The 20175-nt window shown below is 46.7% G+C and overlaps 1 long non-coding RNA gene and 1 pseudogene across 1 annotated transcript; one reads left to right on the top strand and one right to left on the bottom strand.

The window, feature by feature from the left end:
- The first annotated feature begins 6376 nt into the window (after positions 1–6376).
- On the top strand, positions 6377–6787 carry LOC102004812 (annotated as a pseudogene).
- A 9516-nt stretch (positions 6788–16303) lies between these two features.
- On the bottom strand, positions 16304–19475 carry LOC106148129. The gene is made up of 3 exons (XR_001233295.1): positions 19274–19475; positions 17906–18161; positions 16304–16542 (listed from the first exon to the last, which is right to left on the bottom strand). It is a non-coding gene; the product is annotated as an uncharacterized LOC106148129 (long non-coding RNA).
- Positions 19476–20175: the final 700 nt, after the last annotated feature.

Here is a 20175-nt window from a genome sequence, read left to right as displayed (position 1 = left end):
TGGAATATTACCCAGCAATACAAAGAACATCTACCACATTTACATAATGTGGTTGAATCTCAAAAACAAACATGCTCAGTAAAACATTATGTCAGACATCAAAAAGTATGTACTATATGATGCCATGTCTGTGAATTTCTAAAACAAGCAAAGTCATTCTACATTGATGTAAGTAAAAAAGTGCTCAGGGGCAGGAAGAAACTTTCTGCAGTGATGAATGTGTTCTGTATTTTGTTTTTAGCTGTTGTTACATAAGTACATACAATTCTCAAGCCTCATCAAATTGAACTGTGAAAAGTTACGGACATCGTAAACTATACCTTATTTTAAAAAAAAATTTAAAGAAGAGTTTTGGCTTAAGTTCTTAGAGCAGATCAGCCTGGAAAACAGAATTTATACATAAATCCCTAGAAGAGACACTCTCTCTGTTGAAGCGTATACACACTCTTACACACACTGCACACTTGGGAAGTGTGAACACACTCACCCACTTTCACACCCTGCCAGCATGTATCCTGGCATATGCAGCCTGCAGGAACAGCCCACCTCTGTGCTGCCCCTCTGCCCACCTTGCCCACACCGTGGTCCTCCCTCCAGTGGTATCTAACTATGCTGGAGTCATCTGCAGTTCTAAACCTCAGCATACTCTAAATCATAGTTGATGTGTGTGTGTGTGTGTGTGTGTGTGTGTGTGTGTGTGTGTTTCAGTGAAATACGGATGCTTTTGAAACCACTTTCCCCTCCAAAGGCCTCATCCTTCTTTGTTAACTCCGGGCTCAGCTGTTTCATAAATAATGCAGCCCCCTCTCTCATCTCGATTACAAATGTTAAATGTCTCTCTCTCTTTCTCTCTGTGTGTCTATCTGTTTCTCTGCCTCTGTCTCTCTTTCTGTCTGTCTCTTTGTCTCTCTTTCTGTCTGTCTCTTTCTGTCTCTGTCTCTGTCTCCATCTCTGTCTCTCAGTCTCTGCCTGTCTGTCTCTTTGTCTGTCCATCTGGCTGGCTGGCTCTCTCTGTCCAGCCTTTCTCCAGCAGCACCCTTGTTTCTCAGCTCTGGCTAGCAGCCACCCTTGCCTTGCCACTGGGCTGAAGGGGTCACCCTGACCTCTCAGAGGTTTTGTCTTGCAGCTCAGGCACTTTGTAAAACTGTGCTCATTCCTGTCTGAATTTCTTTTGCCAAAATCTGTGTGGCAGATCAGTTCTCCCCCTGCAGGTGTGGGAGGTCTCTCTGTGTATACTATTCCCCAAGGAGCTGCTCTTTCTATGGGACCCAGGCACTCAAGGGACAAATGCAACTAATATCACTGTCCAAGTCTCAGTGGTTCTGAGCTCCTGCCAACGTTTCTATAGGAATTCTGAGACTCATGTTCTCCAAATATTTACCGAGCCAACACCAGTCAGACCCACAGACTGCGTCCTGCTTAGCAAAGCTGCAAGTCCCCAAAGCCAGGCCCTGGCCTCACTGCAGCTCTGTCCCCAGAGCCAACTCTACTGATGGCCTTGGTGAGGCTGGGTCTGCCTGGGCCTTGAGGTCCAGCTCCATGCAGTGATGCCCCCTCACTGCCCAGTTTGCAGTGCTCCAGCTGCATGGCTAATGGTCAAGAGGTGGTGGGCCGGGGGTGCAGAGGAGCTCTTGGAGAGCCAGTGGTAGCTTCTAGGCAGACCTCGCAGCAGTCTCCTGGTGGGAGACAAGGAGCTCCTGGGGAAGAAGTGGTGCATTTTTTCCACTGGAAGACGCAGGTCACCTGTGGGATGAGGCACAAGCAGGCTGGCAGTTCTGTGTCCACAGGTCCAGCCGTGAGCGCAGGTGATCATGATTGGTCTCGGGAAGCTAATGCTCCATATCTGCAGGGACTCATTCACAAGACTCCCAAGGACACCAAGATCCACAGATGTTCAAGCCCCTTATATAACATGATGTAGTGTTTACATATAACCCACGCACATACCGAGGTATACTTTACTCATCTAGATGACTTACAATGCCTAAAACAATGTAAAATGCTATTTGATAGATGTTACACTGTATTGTTTAGGGAATGATGACAGGATAAAGAGTCTGTACACGCTCAGCACAAACACCTTTTTTTCTGAATATTTTCAACTCACAGTTGGTGGAATCCATGGATGCAGAACAGAGGGCCAACTGCAATCTGATGTAGCAAACAGCATGTCATTAAAATCTGCCCTGCCTTTTGGTAGTCCCCAAAGTCAAATTTACAGAATAACACATTTCCCTGTTCCTTTGCACCTTGGGTATAGACTGGAGGCGGGGGAGGGTGGGTCCAGCCTGTGCTTCTGGGTTAGCAGGGAGCAAAGCCTCAGCCCCTGGCACCTGGGAGGCTTGTGACAATGCGGCAGCAATGGCAGGTCCCTGTGGGCACAAGGATGAGCTGGCCCACCGAGGGAGAAGGACACTCCAGCAAGCCATACGAGCAGAGTGAAGGTATGGTGACCTCAGTGGGCAGAGAGGTCCTTGGTGGTTGAAGCTGTGGCTGGCATAGAGTGAGAGGGATGCCATGGCTGAGGCCGCCCACTCCATCCTCCTCTGCCTCTTCCATCTATTTGACCCTTTCTCCAGGTTTGTTTTTAGGGTCAAAGCTTGTGCCTGGCTTTCTGAATATTGCTTGGAATGTGGCCTGGCCCAGCCACAGCACCCTTTGTGGGTTTTTTGGGTAAGCCTGACCTTCCCAGGAGCTGCTAGCTCCTTCCTGGCTCTGGAGCATCTAGTGTACAGGAAAGTCCTGCAGGGAAGTCAGAGATGAGATGGGGACAATGAGGAGTAGTACCTGAGAAGGTTAGAAAAGCAGGCAGGATTACAGAGAAGTCAGAAAGTCATGCCAAGGACATTACCCTCTTCCTTGAGGATGGGGAAGAGACACCCATGGTTGCTGACTGGGGACTGCATTAGGTCTGAGTTGCCCAAAGATGCCGTGGGGCCATGGCTATGGGGGATCAAGGCTGAACAGGCAGGACCTGTTTCCCAGCACCGAGGCTGCCTTGCTGTCCTGGCTGGGGCTCGCTGTCATGGCAGCCTGCTGGCTCTCAGACTCTTCCAGCCTCTGCCTTCTCTTCCCCTTCCTGGTTTTGTGTCCTCTGCTGCTTTCCTTCAGATCTGTCTTGCTGCATAATCTCAAATAATCCTCAAAAATCTCTCCAGAACCAGCTTAGTGGCACCATCCTCCCCACTTTATATTTCCTACCTCTTTGTTCTGCTCTGTTAGAGAATTTTTCTCCCTGAGATCGCTTTTGTTTGACTACATACATTGGAAGCAAAATCTGGATGCAATAAGTCACCCCCTTCCCTGTCTCTCTCAGAGTGGCTGTCTGTGGAAAGCACCCTGTCTTGACTACTCCCTTGTTGGATGCCCTTGGCAGATGGGCCTGCCCCACATCCTAACTTTGCTAATTCTGGAACAGAGTTAGTGTTGTGTTAAAATTTCATTCTAGTGTTATGATGGCCATTACCCTCTATTCTAGCCTTGTGTTATGGACTGAATATGTGTGCTCCCTCCCTTTGATAAGTTGAGATCCTAACTTCCAAGGTGATGTATCAGGACGTGGAGACCCAGGAGATAATTAGGTCATGGGGCAAAGCCTTCATGAATAAAATTAGTACCCTTATTAAAGAGACCCCAGAGTAGTCTCACCCTCCTTCCACTGTGTGGGGTCACAGTGAGAAGGTTATAGTCTATAATCCAGAAGACAGCCTTCACCAGAATCTGACCATGCTGTCACCGTGATTTCGAACTCTGACAGCCAGTATCTGCTGTTGTAAGACCCTCATTCTATGATGCTTGTTTATTGAGCCCAAACTAAGACACTTTATCCGTAACTGAGGTGGTACATTGGGCTCCACCTGTCTTATTGCATCTCATCTGCTTTAGAACTTGGGTGGGAAGGGAGGATGCTATTTGTTGAACTCTCTGAAGGGTCCTCTACTTTCCTGGAGAGACCAGGATCCATTTCCTCACTTGTTGTCTACCTGGTTATTCCGTGGTTGTGTTCCCCCGCTGAAGTTATGAAATGTAAAGGAAAGGACTTTCACTCCCCAAGAATAGCTGGAGATAGTATCATGCAATGTTGCTGCAGCAAACAGAGAAAAAACAAATCCATTAGGAAAATATGGGTGCAACTGAATGCAGAAAAACTAAAATATGAGGCAAGGTGGATCCCATCTGGGGGCTAAGGAGACAGAGACCTGCTAGGTATTCAATGAAGTGTCTAGAAGAGCCCCACCAGGAATGAATTTAACTAAACCTGTGTCCTGGCCCTGACACAGGCCTATTTCTCAAGCAGTGAGGTACTCCACCCTCACCCAGCTACCTGGGCAGCAGAAACAGTAAACCTTCTACACCCTGTTGAGTTCTTTTATACACAATGTCTAGCACATGCTAAAAAATTTTGAGACACAAGAAGAGGTAGGAACATGTGACCAAGAAAAATTTTTAAATAGACTATAAAATGATCCAGGACATTAGAGCTAGCATTTAAGGATTTTAACTATGAAAAATAAATTAAATTGAAAACTTTCAATCAAAATATGTCATGTACCAGTACAAATTCCCTATGACGAATATGATCATTATGTATATCTAAAATGTACCAATGAACTTAATTTTAAGAAGGAAGCTTTCACTTCTAGAATTGAAACCTCTGAAATAAGAGCTGTCACATGGATTTAATAGCCACTGGATATAGCAAAAGATTGGATGAATGAACTAAACAATCAACAGGAAATTTTCAAATGGAAAAGAGAACAAAAAAGAACAAAACAGAAAGTAAAAGACACATGGGAACCATCAAAGGCTTAACATCATGGGAGACCCAGAAGGAAAGGAGAAAGGATGGCCAGGAGCAGGGTTTTTGTTTTTTTTTTTTGAGGTGCTGCAGATCAAATCCAGGGCCCTATGTGTGCTATCAAAGCTCTCTACCTATGTACTATGGCCCTCACCCACCAGTTCTAGAAACAATATTCAAAGAGATAGTCACTGAGGATTTTCCAAAACCAATTAAAAAACACCAAAGTACTTACTTTAAAAATCCAACCAACCCCAACCTGTATAAATACAAAGAAAACCAAACTTGGGCATGTCAAACTGCCAAAAACTCAAGACAAAACCAAAATCTTATAACCTCTTATTAGAAAGAACCACATTACCTGAAAAATGGCAACTGGAAAATAAATAGCAGATGTTTTCATGGATGTTACGTATGGGAGTCAGGATAATGATCCCCCAAAGATGCCTAGACTCTAATCCGTGGAACCTGTGACTATGTTACCACATGTGACAAAAGAGACACTGTGGATGTGATTAAGTTAAGAGTTGTTAGGGACAGAGATTGTCCTGGAGCATCCAGGGCTCTATTTGAGAGCGAGGCAGGAGAGCCAAAGTCAGCAAAGGAGAGGAGACGAGGGAGGCAGATGGCAGAGTGGTGCACCTGCCGGGAAGGAACCATGCCAGAGAATTCGGATGGCTTCTAGAAACTTGAACAAGCAGGGAGGAAATTCTCCCCAGAGCCTTCAGAGGGAATAGAGTTCTGCTGGCACCTGGCGTTTAGCCCAGTGAGACCCATCTCAGAATGTTGACCTCTAGAACCATAAGAGAATAAATTTATGTTCTTTTAAGCCATCGATGGTAATTTGTTGAAGCAGCAGAAGGAAACCGATACACTACTGACAAACCAGTAAACTGTGCAATGTCCTCTTTCAGAGCTGAATGGAATGAAGAGTGAGGTGCCATACTTGCATGATTAAATAGTTAGCTCCCGCCTTGGTCGCAGACTCCTTACCTCTCTCTGCATTCTTAAGTTTGGGGATGCCATCAGCTAAGGACCACCCGCACGCTAATCTTAAGAGACAGATGAAACTCAAATCTGTTGACAAACCCCAGCACTTCTAAAGCATACTTGTTGAAAATACAGTGATACCTTGGTTCATAAACTTAATTCTTTCCACAATTCAAAGGTGACGTTCAAGGTTGACCTTAGGGGGAAATTTGATTCCATTCTTGTCCAATTTGGTTTGTGACCAAAAACGTGGAAAGAATTACAATAAGTTTGTGAACTGAGGTGTCACTGCAGATAAACCTAAAACTAATTAAAAAGATTTTCTTTATTCACACTTCCTTGTCAGTGATCTACTTTAGCGAAGGAAAGATTAAGATTATTATAGCTGAATTAAAAAGAGAAAGTGATAACATTTTTTTTCGTGAAATCCAGGATAAGCTACTGAAATCCATTTCAGGGACAAGTTTTTCCATTCTGTCAGGGACTTCAGAGAGAAAAGTCTTCTAAATCCTAAAAGCTTCCCTTGGCTTTGCAGACGCTGCTATCCTCCCCTTTAGTTGTTGGCTGCCAACCACGGTCAACCCCACCATGTTCTTCACCATCGCCACCGATGGTGAGCTGTTAGGCCGCGTCTCCTTCGAGCTGTATACAGACCAGGTTCCAAAGACAGCAGAAAACTTTTGTGCTCTGAGTACTGCAGAGAAAGGAATTGGTTATAAGGGTTCCTGCTTTCACAGAATTATTCCAGGATTTGTGTGGCAGGGTGGTGACTTCACACGCCACAATGGCACTGGGGGCACGTCCATCTGTGGCGAGAAATTCGATGACGAGGACTTCATCTTGAAGCACACAGGTCCTGGCATCTTGTCCATGGCAAATCCTGGGCCAAACACAGACAGTTCCCGGTTTTTCATCTGTGTGGCCAAGACCGAGTGGCTGGATGGCAAGCACGTGGTCTTGGGGAAGGTGAAAGAGGGCACGAACACGTGGGGGCCATGAGCGCTTCAGGGCCAGGAACTCCAGCAAGAAGATCACTATCACCGACTGCGGACAGCTCTAACGCATGTGACTTCTGTGTATCGCCTCCACCAGACCATTCCTGTAGCTCAGGAGAGTCCTTTGTGCCCCACCTGCTCAAAACGCCCCATCACCTCTGCTTTTACTGCTCTTCTTTGGGTCCTATATTTTCCTTGATCCCCTCCAAATGTCACTGGATTGCAGAGTTAAGTTTATGGCTGTGAATAAAAACCAAGTAATCTCTAAAAAAATAAAAAATAAATAAAAGCTCCCCTTTCCTATCGAGAACCAAGCAAAGAAATTTTATATGGAGTTTTGTTTTTGTTTCATTGTGGTAAAGTGCATATAACATGAGATTTTCCATTTTCACCAATTTTTTTAGTGTAGAATTCAGTGGCATTAAGTACATTACATTGTTTTGTAACCATCACCGCCATCTGTCTCCGGAGCTTTTTCATTTCCCAAACTGAATCTCTGTACCCATTAAAAACTAACTCCCACTCCCCTCCCAAATCACATTCCATTTTCTGTCTCTACGAGTTTAATGGCTCTAGGAACCTCAAGAATAGAAAGTTTTGTTTTTCAGCTGTAGAATGGGGACAGAGCAGGGTGTAATAGAGGGCAACTGCCTGCTACGCTGGAATGTGATACATCCCATTTCCTGGACTGGAGGAAGAATATAAAGAGAGAGATGGAGTAAAAGGTTTAAGGCTCAAATGAATGGCCTCTGCACCCCTGTCACTGCAGAAGGCATTGGAAGGGTCCCCAGCAGGTCAGGGGATAACAGAGTGCCGAGGTGCTCACCTTGCATCCTAGCAAACGGTGGCCGGTACGACAGCCAAAGCGCCTGGCCGCTTGCACAAGGCAGTACCTGGACATTGCCATACTCCCTCCCTTGTGCCACAAGAAGCACTAAGCATTCCTCCAAAGTATCCAAATTCCCCCAAATGGACAAATTTGTAACTTCATTGTGACCCCATCCTCCTGGGTTTACAAGGTTTCTTTTTTTCCCTCTACTGAGTAGAAATAAGACTCTTCCACAAATTGAGTTCAGTGGGAGAAATTAAAGGTTATATTTCTGTGCATCTGAGTCTGAACTGTAAATTTTATACCCAGGACAAATACCCTGGCCCAGGAGATTCCTTTCTATCCTCTGTGGGGTTCAAGGCCAGCAAGTGTTCCTTGGCTCCTGAAACTGTTTGGCTCAGAGATGGGTGCGGCCTGCACGCAGGAGCAGCAGCTTCATGGAGAACGCTGTTTTGGATTTCTCCCCGGGCAGTGTTCACACACACAGGCTGTAATCACTGCCAGGAGCCTGGCCCAGTGCCTGGGTGAGCCACTCAGCTCTAGGCTGCTCAGACCACTTGTAACCCCCTTCTGCACCTATGGACCTCTCTCTCCTGTTCCAGGAAAAACATTTGGACATGGCCCATTCCTTCTGTCATGAAATACAGAGGACAGCGGACAGAGCGGGGTCTGTTGGTGCCCAGGTGACTGCAGAGCTGTTCATCCATGCAGCCAGCCCTTTGGGACATGGTTGCATACCTGCATCCCTGGCATTGCCAGGGATGGTGCCGTGGATTTGAAGGTTCAGTGAATCTGTAGAACTGACGTTCATTTTTCCAACATTTCTCCCCTTTACCATCTCTGAGCTTTGAAGACAGGGCTGGTTATTTTGAGAACCCCTATCTCATCTGACTTTGCTGAACAAACCTCTTCCTTTTGGAGTGCCTCCCCTACTTCTGCCCCAGCCCCCCCGTTGTCCTGTAGAAGCTGTAGAGTGGGATACAACTCAGAGAAGTTTAACTCCACAATCAAAAACTAAGTCAAAAACAAATCCTACACTCTCCTCACATTTCCCCCAGAGATTTTAGACACAACAATACTCTCAGTCTCTGTGGCACTTCTGTCTCCTTACCTCATCCCTCCTATCCCTGAAATGGTCAGGCCAAAATGGCGCCTCACCTTCCCCAGGCCTTCCTTACCGTCCCATTCACTCCTTCTCCTTTTTATCGTGTATGTTGACTTCACTACCACCTCTTACCTCTTGGGTCCCAGCTTCCCCTACCTACTCATGACTGAGACTTGGAGCCTACAGAACATGTTCTCCAAGGGAGAGATGACACTCATGTTGTCACGGGTAGGTTTGCTTCTTTCTCCAGTGCACCCCTTTCTTCAGAACCCTCACATCCATCTGGCCTCCCTGCTCAACATGGCACCCACTACCACCTCATCCATGTTCCCACGCTACAAACATCCTCACCAACAGCCTAACATGTGGTATCAGGTCCAACTCATGCACTGTGAGTCCCCAGAAATGCTCTTCCCAGGAGTGCATGGAGCACTTAGAGGCAGCACCCACAGGCACTGAAATGCCTAGACAATGGGTGGTCCATTGTAGGGTGTTTCAGTGAGGCCAGCAACGTGTCTAGCATGAACAGTGTGAGCCTTTTTACTCAGATGGCGGCAAAACTACCAAGGTAGCTAAGGAGGAGGGTGAGAGATGGGTAACATTTGCCTTTCAAGTTTCACCCCTTGGTATTGGGGGCCTTGTTTGTTTACTTCTGCTTTTGGGGGGGTCTGTTTTTTAAAATCTTCATTCCATCAAGTATGTCATTAGAGAAGCTCTGGTCCCCTTTTACTATTACTTTGAGTATGCATTTCAGCCAGCACTGCTACTCTAAATAGCTTCACCTTTTAAAGCAGTGAGAACAAATCTATACCCTCGCATCACTTGTGTGACTGAGGGTTGTGAATACTCACAGAGGTCTGCTTCTAAGGCCTGCGGTGGGCCGCAGAGACCCTTACCAGCAAGGGCCCCAGGGTGCCCTCCCATACCTCGCTTCCTTATCAGTGAGCCAGGAATTATGGTACCATTTCAGATAGGCTCTTGGGTGTCTATGGAAACTTCAAACAATGGTAACTCAACATATTTTAATGATTCTTGCGTGTGAGGTTCCGTTCTAGTTCATTTAACTTTCACAGCCCCCTCATGAAGTAAGTGCTACGATATCCCCATTTATAGGTGAGAAAGCTAATGCCCCGTGAAGAGAGAGCAGCTGTCTGAAGTCACGTGACACATGAGAGGCAGAGGTGGGACTAGAGCTCTGGCTGGCTTTGGCCAGCTCTCTTGTCCATGCTCAGCTGGCTGCGACTGAGAAGCTGCCCCTCAACTGCGGGTGACCGACTGTTACCATGCAGGAAAGAGAGCTCAGAGTGTGAGACATGCCAGTGTTTCAAGAGAAGCCAGAAATCTGGATATTTATGTGAAATTCCAAATTTAAAAATATCATTTGCTAATTCAAACTTTTTCAAAACCTTCTGTAAGGAAAATGGAGAACAAAACGCCCTATCTGCAGGCCACATCCAGCTCCTGGGTGCTTGTCGATGGCCTTGTGGCTCAGGTCCAGGACGGCAGATTGGTTTGACGCCATTCCACTGGGAGGGGCTATTGGGAGAGCAGCGTTGAGGACTGAGTGAGTGTCCGAACTCTGTGAGGAGTGCAGCAGTCCGTGCCACCACCACAGGTCTGCCACCTGGGAAAATGGCAGCCTACATGCGCTGGATGGCCTGGGCTGGCTTAAACACTATAGAGTGAGCTAGTGTTTGATCCCCAACCCTCGAACACCTGACTCGTTTCCCTGCTCTACTCCACCCCACTGCACCCCTCCACCCCACTGCACCTTCAGTTCCGATAGGTATTCAATATGGGCATGTTCCAGTTACTAAGTGCTATGGCTAAGTACTAAGTACCTTCAGGCTGATGGGAGGGAGGGAGGGTGAGGGAGAAAGGGGAGGTTGCTTCATGTGACTATGTCAACTCCTCATCCTTCACTTTTGCATATTTCTAACTCATTGAGGATTCAGTGGTGCTTGGTGAAGGCATATAACACAAGGAACAATATTTTTTCCTAGAAAAAAAAAGCTTATTCTCCAAAATGCCTGCTTTCTTGCCCCACTATGGGGTTCTACCTCTGACAGGCCCCATCCCATCTCTGTCATGGTCTGGCCTTTCCTCTCTGAGGGTTTCCTTCGGGAAACTTCCAGCCCCATTTCTGAGCTAGCCATCAGAAGATGGTGACCTGAGCACACCCTTTAGCCTCTCTCCTTAATGTAATTTCCTTCAAAAACATTTGTTTTCAACAAGATGAGTCTCCCCTTAAGGGAAGGTCTCATACAAGCCAGTAACAGAAAATGGAGCTCCAGGGGCATCATAATGTCTCTAATGCCATATAGAAAAAACCTTGTGGAAAAAAAAAAAAAAAAAAAAAAAGAAAAAACCTTGTGGAACCTTAGACATGTGACACAGTTGTGAGACACTTACGACATCAACGTACCTTAACCATGGACTGTTTTTTTCATCACCGAATCCATATTTCTTAGTTCCTTTTGCCTGCTTTATACCTTCATCTGTTCCCCTTGTTTTCTTTCTTTCTCTCTCTCTCTTTCTTTCTTTCTTTCTTTCTTTCTTTCTTTCTTTCTTTCTTTCTTTCTTTCTTTCTTTCTTTCCTTTCTTCCTTTCTTCCTTTCTTCCTTTCTTTTCTTTCTTTTAGTGAAATTGATTTTCTCACCCAAATGATGAGGTCCTCGAGAGAAGATCCTTCTATTCACTGATTTGACAAATATCACTGGAGCCCTTATTGTGGGCCAGACCCTGTTCTAGAACCAGGGTCTCCAGCACAGACTAGAGTGATTTCTTTTCCTTCTCTTTGAGTCATGTGTCAGTGGTTGTCCACAGACACTGTTCTGGAGGATGCGTGAGGTTTTGTCACACTCTTGGAACTTGCCCCAGCTTGCACTGGCTCCGTGCAGTTGGCTTTGGTTTCTTTCTGTGAGGCCTGGTTTTTCTAGCTGTGTTGAAAAACACCCAGTAAGAAGACCACATGTTGATCCTTGATCCAATGTGTGCCTCCCGGGCTTGTTTCTCCACCTGTAATTTGTATATGCCAGGGCTGTGGTGAGCTGGAAGTGGGGTAAAATAGCTTGGCACAATGCACATGTTTCTTATTATGTTACATAAGTATATTCAGAGAGAGACGTTCAGTATCCTCTGTCCATCCTTCTCAACCTTTCCTTATCATCCCCATTCTTCCAGACATCTTTCTTTCCTGGGGAAGAGAGGATGCAGAGAATATACAAAGAGCAAGGAATCCAGTTCTTGACTATTGAATTTCAAAATTGACTTTTTAAACTTATAGGAGAGAAAATAATCTTGCAAAGCAAGGTTTTTGATATGCAAGGGCAAGGCTTTGAGAGAGAAAGGATTCACTGAGTTTCAAAGAAAAACTAAAGAAGGAAAGGAAAGGGAAATGATATATATATAAATATACACAAGATAGTTATACTACTAAATGCTATTAGTTCATTGAAAAGAAATGTTTATGCCTCTATTGTTTGATCAGTTTTGCATGCCTATATCTTGAAATATGAGCAAGTACTTTGAAGATAACAGCATGCAATGTACTAGCCATTGTTGCTCTCCTACTACCTTGTTTTGAAATTTTGTACCATTGTTTTTATTGGGTTTTTTCCTTTAAAATAAAAAAAGAATACCTGCAGAACTCCAAATAGCAGTTTTGAACCTAAAGTTTGTTTACCAAATACAGTAGTAGAATGGGAAAAGGACAGGAAAAAAAATAGGCAACATGCTGTGTGGACCGGATCTATGTTGCCAAGGCAGAGGGAGAAGGAGGTGGCCGGGAGAAGTCTGTGATTCTCCATGTCTTACCAAGCTGGCACAGGACCAAGAGAAAATAAAGAAACCTCTAGATGAGTTTGGAGAAATCTAAAGGTGGGAGAACTTTGCACACTGTTCTTGGTAGGAAAGCAACTGAGAAACAGGAGCGATGGCATCAGAGTGGAAAAGCCTAGACTGAGTCTCCGCAGATTTGCGAGAGGAACCAAGGTACCTATTTCCCTGAGATGGACATAGTACTTCACAGAGCATAAAAAGTGAGTGGCCCAAGCTGGTGGCCAACTTTCACATAGCAAGAGGACAAAGTAATCAGTGGCTTGGTAGGCTGTGCAAAATGGAAGCACATGAGAATATGTCCAGTTGTATGGACACCAACACAAGGAAGTGCTGATTGTTTAAGCACACGCCTGGGGGGATCAGTGTTGATAGTTAGTGCCTAACACTGTGAATCTCACTGGCAGCTGACACAGGTTGACTCTTGTTATAGTCAGGATAGGATAGGTTCTGCTGTAGTAACACACAAACCCCCACACTCAGTAGTTTATTTGTCTTTTATTGTGGTTTCATCCATTGCATGTCTGGAGGGTCTTTTAAGTAGCTACTTTCCAAGCAATGACTCATTTGCTTCATTTCAGATTTGACTTTTAGAGTGAAAAAGTCAGTAGAAGAAGAGAGGACTGGAAGGTCACACAGAGGCCTTCTTGCTGCCTTAGCAAGGAAATGGCACATTATCTTGCTCTACAGCCGCTTGGCAGGAACTAATCATGACCCTAACCAATCTACAGAGGAGGCGGGAAATGTAGTCTTCCACATCCCTAGGAAGAGGAAAGTGGGCTGAGACTTGGGGAAATAACCTATTGTTATCTCTGCCACCATCATGAACTATGTCCAGGACACAATGATCCATAAGTCGTGCATGGAACTAAGATGTCACCTTAAGGAGAAAACCCTACATTTCAGTGAGTGTTAATCTAAATCAAAGGCTTATTGAATTCATGTAGGTTTTCATAGAAGTGACTTTTTTCTCATCAGGGGAAAATGGGAGCTAAAGATAGGAAGTAGGTTTGGACAGAAAAACAAGTGAAGTGGAATTTTTACACATATGAGACCATGGGCCATGGCATTTGTGTCTTTGGCATTATTATGGGTTATGTATTATTGCAGCTGGACAAAATCTTATAGATTTTTTAGGTCAGAGGTAGGCTAGCCGTGGCTCATGGGGTCAAATCTGAGTTCTGTGCCTTGTTGGATAGTGTGGACAGTAGATGGGATCAAAGATGAAAGTGCTCGGAACTGTGCCAGATACATCATACATGTGCATCAGACAGTAGCACTTGTGAGCAACCGCTGCTCGAATTAAGATCCAGGGATCTGAATGACATCTCTGCTACTTCCTCCCTACGTACCAAATCTCTTCTTACCATTACCTCTACCTCTAAAATTAATGATGATAATAAGGATGAGTAGGAAGAGGAGGAGAAGACAAAAGAATAGAGGAACTATTTGCTATAGTTTGGACAAATGTCCCCTAAAGACCTGTATATTAGGAGCTTGGGCTTCAGCTGGTGGCACTAATAAAAAGGAGTGGAACTGCTAAGATGTCAGGCCTGGTGGAAAGTCTTCTGGACACATGGGGTGTGCCCTTGAAGGGGATCTGGGACCCTGTTCCTTCCTCTTTCTCTCTTTTGGCTTTCCAGCCACCATGAGGTAAGCAGCTTTTCTGCACTGCCTCATCACAGGCCCCAAAACAATAACGGTGGCCAGTGATGGACTGAATGCTCCAAAATCATGAGTCAAAATAAACTTTTCCTCTTTTTAAGCAGATTGTCTCAGGTGTGTTATAGTAATGGAAAGCTACCTTACATGCTACCATTGATGGAGTTCCTCTGACATGTCAGGCATTTTTATATAACTTACCTCATTCAATACTTAAAATTAGATGTCATTACCATGGTTCCCTGGATGAGGCAAGCAAGGCTGGCAAAGGTTAAGTAACTTGCATAAGGTCTTTGGAGAGGTTTTAAAACATATCCACAGTGAGATCCAACATTTGCTCTGCTCTTCATGAACAGTTGGGCCCTGGGAAATTTACCTAACTAGTCTGAGATTTGCTGTCTCTGCCTATAAAAGGAGAATAATAATAGTACCTATGGTAGAAAAAAAGTCTACTAATTCTTTGACCTTCCCCCAACAATAGATAGGATCTCTGGAACCCTTCCCTTACATCTAGCCTGATCTTAGTCACCTGCTTGCAGCTAAGTGGAAGGCAGCCTAATTCAAATCTTCTCAGCTAAGACCATGTGACTTGCGCCTGTTCTTCACAAGACAACTACATTTGGAGCCCTGGGTTGTTGTTAGGGGTTGAGTTGTGTGATGGTCCAAAGTTTCTACATTGGAATACTAACCCTCAATACCATAGAGTGTGACATTACTTGGACAGAGGATATTTACAAAGGTAATCAAGCTAGCATGAGGTTATTAGGGTGGGCCTTAATCCAATATGACTGGTATCCTTATAAAAATAAAAATTTGAATGCAGGAAGTTTGGACACAGAAGACACAGGAAGAAAACTGATATGACAAATTAAGGAGAAAGCCCTAAAACAGATGGGACCAATCCTGCCAACAGCTTGATCTTAGATTTCTTGCCTCAAGAACAGTGAGACAATAACAAACACAGTTGTTACGCAAAAATCTGACTACCTAAGACCTCCATGCTGTGAGGAAGCCCAGGCTACACGGGGAGGTCATGTATACATGGTACCCTCAGTTGAAGTCCCAGCTGAGAGCCAGCATCAAGTGCCAGACAGTGAACTAAGATGCCTTCAAATAATCCCAGCCACCAGCCACTGAGTCACTCCCAACCCACATCTTGAACATTCGTGGACATGAGGCAAGTAAATTCTCTGTACCCCATCTAAATTCTGTACCCACGGAATCTGTGAACATCAGAGTTAGAAATAGGTGTTTTATGGCACCAAATTTGGGGTGGTTATACAACAAAAAGAACAGGAATGTTCTCACACCTGGTGAAAGTCAAAGCCAAGTTCTGAGCCAAGGTATGCAAACTCTGAAACGTGGCCTCTTCTTTACTCCCCAGTGCCAGATCTGTAGCTTCAGAAGGCACTTGAGTAGGAAGATTTTCACCGAGTCTTGTCCCTGAGGAAGCAGGGCTGGCCTAGATGGGCTAGACCCTGGTTAATCAACAAGGACCACAGCCTTCTCCAAGCGCAGAGGCCTGGCAAGGCTCCTGAAGGCAGCCCTCAAGTCTGATGTCATCCAGGCCTCAGCACTTGTTGACTGCTGGAAACAACAGGCTTTGCTTGAATCTGTTCCCACAACCATCTTGCTAATGGGTTTGTATCACGCTAGAGCTGCTGGGAGGCAGAATATTAGCTGAGTGTCTGATTGCCCGGGTTTAAATTCTGGCTGTGCACCTTGTTAGCTTGGCGGCTCCAGAAAGTTATATAACTCTCCTAGATGATGTATTCATTTGCAAAATGAGAAAGTAAGAGCACCCAGAGGATTTCATGGAGTTTAGTCAAGACATTCTCAGGGGAAGCATTGAGCCGGGGCCGACCTAGCACATAGTCAGTGTGCGAGCTTATGTCAGCCACTATTGCTATTTATCAGCGTTAACAATTGCTCGGACAGATCCGTCTGTTTTCCACAGTATAGATTATTTTAGTGCCTGGAAACTTCCCTGCAGAGGGGGGGAGTCACTGAAACCCAAGAATGTTGGGCTCTTTCAAAAGTGAATTTTTTTAAAAAAAAATTCCAGACAAAACTTAGGTAGCGTAGTTATTACTGGTTTTATTGTTTCTAGAATCTTTGACAAACTCGGGCTTTGAAGCTCAGAAGGGTAGCAATTAGTCCTCTGGTGAAATCACTGGAGAAGTAACGTCTTACCAGGGGACTGAGCTTCGCTTCTTTCCCCCTTTGTGGCCACCATGTACGCCTGGGTCTCCCACCAGGGTCCAAGCAGTAGTGGTAGGATGACGGCCGCATGGGTTCTGCTTCTTCAGGACATTCTGCCTCCCACCTTGATGATTCCCAGAAAGAGAAGGCAGACGTGGGGGGCGGGGCTCAAAGCGAACCCTCTCCTCCCCTCACCCACGCCCCCCACCCCGCATGCTTCTCACTGACAACCTCCTCTTTTAAGAGCTAGACTGAATCACAGCTCGGGGCCCTGGGTGCTCCCGTGCTGGCCACGAGACTGACTGCAGGGTGCCTTTGTGGATCCAAGCTCATTCCCTCCCAAGCAGCAGTCTGCACCACAGCGGTGCTTTGTCAGAAGCGCTTTCTGGGCTTGCTGCTGGCAGGCTGCTAAGTCTTCATCCCGCTCCGCGCGGGGTAAGGCTTGTCCAAATATTTGGCTTCATCCTGCTTTCTGATTCATCATGTGCAGCAACCTCTGTAATTTCATCTACTGCGTGACTCAGACTAGAGCTTAGCACAAGTGCTGTGCACCCGAGGCCTGGAGCCTGCACAGAGGCCGGGCCTGCCACCAGAGCCCGCTGCTCCAGGCCAGCCTCCTGGGCTTGGTGAGAGATGCAGGCATTCTCCAGACCAGCTAGCCTGAGATTAAATCTCTTTCGTCTGAGATGATTAATGGAGCCCCAAACACGCCTCAGCATAGGGTGTGAAGTGCACTTTGTTCCTTTTCCAAGATTTTTTTTCTTTTTAAATGCTAAATCCATTTGCATCTCATAAATTATATTGGCTTCAAAATGAAGCGCTCCTGACAGCAGCAGGCAGGGTGTGGGTTCCATTGAAACATTTCCCCCTAACGTCCTCCCCCCTCTGAGACCCTAGGAGAAATCCTACTTTTAAAGGAGGAGGGAGGAGAGGCAGAGAATGACCTAGATTCCAAATCTAAAGGACAGGTAGAGCCAGCTTGCTCATGCATAAGGTTCCTGGGTTTGGGAAGGAACCAGCAGGAGGAGGCTCTCTTGTGCCCCTGCTTATGGGTGACAGAGTCATCTTCTCCTTTGCTTAAGAATTGTCACAAGTTACAACGGCTGATGGGGTCCCAGATCCCCCATGATTCCCCCAGTGATGTTACCTGGGTGGGTTAATAGGCGGTGATTGATAACAAAGGCAAAGAATCCCTTGTGGAGGTGTGAGGGGCAAGGGAGAAGGGAAAAGGACCTCTGAACAGGGAGTGAGGGAGGTAGTTCAGATACTAGAGTCTCCAGCAGTAAGAAACAGTGGGGTCTAAACCCTCCTTCCACCGTGTTCTAGCTCTGTGGCTTTGGACAAGTTGCTTCTCTCTCTGAACTTCCGTTGTCTCATCCATTTCTGTTTGTCATCATTTCCTGAGCATTCCCTCTGGGTCAGACCTAGATGTCCCAGTCCCCGTTCCTATGTTCTAGACACTGTCCGGTGAATACAACCGTGCGTACCCACAGCTTGCCAGGCGGTGGTGAATATGAAGCAGGAGGTAGAGTATGCTGCCATAGGGACATCAGTGAGCTTCACCAAGGACTGGAGGAGAGGAGTCCAGCCTGGAAGACCCAGAAAAGCAGGAGGAGCCTGCAAGGTGACGGTGCAGCAGGAGCGGGTACAGACAGCACATCCACTGTGGGAGCTCCGGGCATGTCGTTGCTGCTGTTACTCTTTGACCTCTGGTGGTGACCATAGAAATGCATTTGGGAGATGCTGAAAAGAAGGAAAAAGAAAAGCTGGACGGGAAATGTCGTTAAGGCCAGAGTAAATGGCACAGCCATATCTGTCCTGTCATTTCTCGCCACTCCATTCCAGGCCTCCAACTACAAGCAGGCTTCTCACCAGGCCTGAAAGGTCAGCAGGCTGGGGTTTCAAAATCTGCGCCCCAGCCCGGGGCCTGCACAGAGGGCACTCTGTCCATGGTCACCTCCCTGTTCCTGTCCGGGAGCAGCTGCCCAGGGAGCTCTGGCCCATCCTGGGGCCTCAGCAGCTGCCAGGTTGGGGTGGGGCAGGTGAGAGAGGAGAGAAACCCTTCCTGGGCCAGCTGTCTTTTCCAAAAAGCTGTGAACCGCACTGAGGCCAAAGCTATGGTCAGGTTACTCCAGGAAGGTGTGTCTGTGTGAAGTTTTATGTATATATTTTAGATGTCATTTTATTTCATTTCCTAGGATCTTAGCAGATGCGGCTTTTTGGCCCCATGGGATAAGCAAGGAAAAATGAACTCCAAAGAAACATAGGCAAGAAATAGGCAGCAGGACAAACTTTCAGACCCTCTGTTGGGTGCCGGGAGGCAGCGGCCAGCGACCGAGACAGCCATGTGATCCAGGCTGTGATAGGATCTCGTGCGGGGTGTGCAGGATGGGATAGGGAGGTCCTGACGTGGAACCCAGGACCTCGCCCATGCTAGGCCAGTACTCTACCACTGAGTCACACACCCAGGCCAGCCCTGGGGTCCTCTGATCACATCTCCTTATGCCCCATTGAAGGAAGTGAAGGGAACCCTTTGTCTCCTTGCTTAAGGTTCAAAGAGAGTGAACAGAAGGGGCTGGGGTTCACACAAGGTCCTCCCTGGCCTCTCTCCTGGTCAGGCGATGCTGCCATTGTGGCCCTGTCTACTGCCTGCTCCTTGGGGAAATCTACAAGCAGAAGGCCCCCCGCAAAGACCACACTCAGCACTTCCTCCCCCGCTTCCCTTCCCCTTTCACTTCCGGACACTACGGGGCTGTGTCTGCCTCCTCCAAGGGCACAGTGTGCCTTCCCCCCTCAGGGGATGTTCCACAGTGCCAGGCACAGCGGCCTCCCCCAGGGGCTCACTCTGGGCTCACCTTTGTTTCCATAAGGGAGAAGAGAACTCTTGGCAAGCCATGGCCAGGGCGTAGCTTGGACAATGTGTCACCAGTGTGCAGATTCAGCTGAGAAACACAATCCTGCCCAGGCTTCTGCGGGCAGAGGCAGCCGTGCAGATTGCTGTCAAGCGACAGAGGGAAAAACAAGCCTCGGCCCCAGCTGCTCAGCCCTCAGCCTGCCATGGAATAATTCCTGTGAGGGGAAATTGGCCTCTGGGCTCACTCATAAACTGGGGATGCCTTTTGGGTAGGGCCGCAGGAGTTTTGCAGAAATAAGGGAAGTACCCTTGACATCTTGGGGAACTGGAAAGACACCCAGCAAATGAAATCTATTTTACTTTCCTGAAAGGCTAAGGTTGGCCATAATTCTCTGCCTTTGTTCCCCTCCTTTGTCTTGGTTAAATGTTCCTGGCCATACTGTACCTGCGGTTTTATTGTCATCTTTTTTGGAAATGGGCAGGGTATAAATCGGTCAGTGAAATTTTAAAACATACTTCTTTGGTCTAGCATCTAAGCAGACAAAGAAGAAACAGGCACTTAATAAATGCCCCTGGAGCCTGGTGATTTGCATGGGGCTTCTCATAAAAGGCAAAGGCTTGCTTTGAGGTTATAGACACTGCACCCAGGGTGGTCCTCCAGGGTCTGGCCACAGCATGAGCAGTAGGGGTGCCTTAATCTACAGCCCAGGTGCATGTAGCTGCTGGGATCATCTGCCCCCATGGCCACTACTGGGTCTTAGCAGGAAAGGGGAAGGGCCAAGTTCCTGTTCCTCGCTGCAGTCAGTTGTTGTTGCTCCTTGGTCACTTCTCTAGGCAGGGAGGGAGTTTCTTGTCACTCCTGATCTCCTCAAGTCTTCCCTCAGGGCTAAGCCGGTGTCTGTC

Source organism: Chinchilla lanigera, unplaced genomic scaffold (genome assembly GCF_000276665.1).
Source record: "Chinchilla lanigera isolate Chin_1 unplaced genomic scaffold, ChiLan1.0 scaffold00015, whole genome shotgun sequence".
NCBI lineage: Eukaryota > Metazoa > Chordata > Mammalia > Rodentia > Chinchillidae > Chinchilla > Chinchilla lanigera.
The sequence above is the reverse complement of the archived record's forward strand: the minus strand, read 5'-3'. Positions and strand labels throughout refer to the sequence as shown.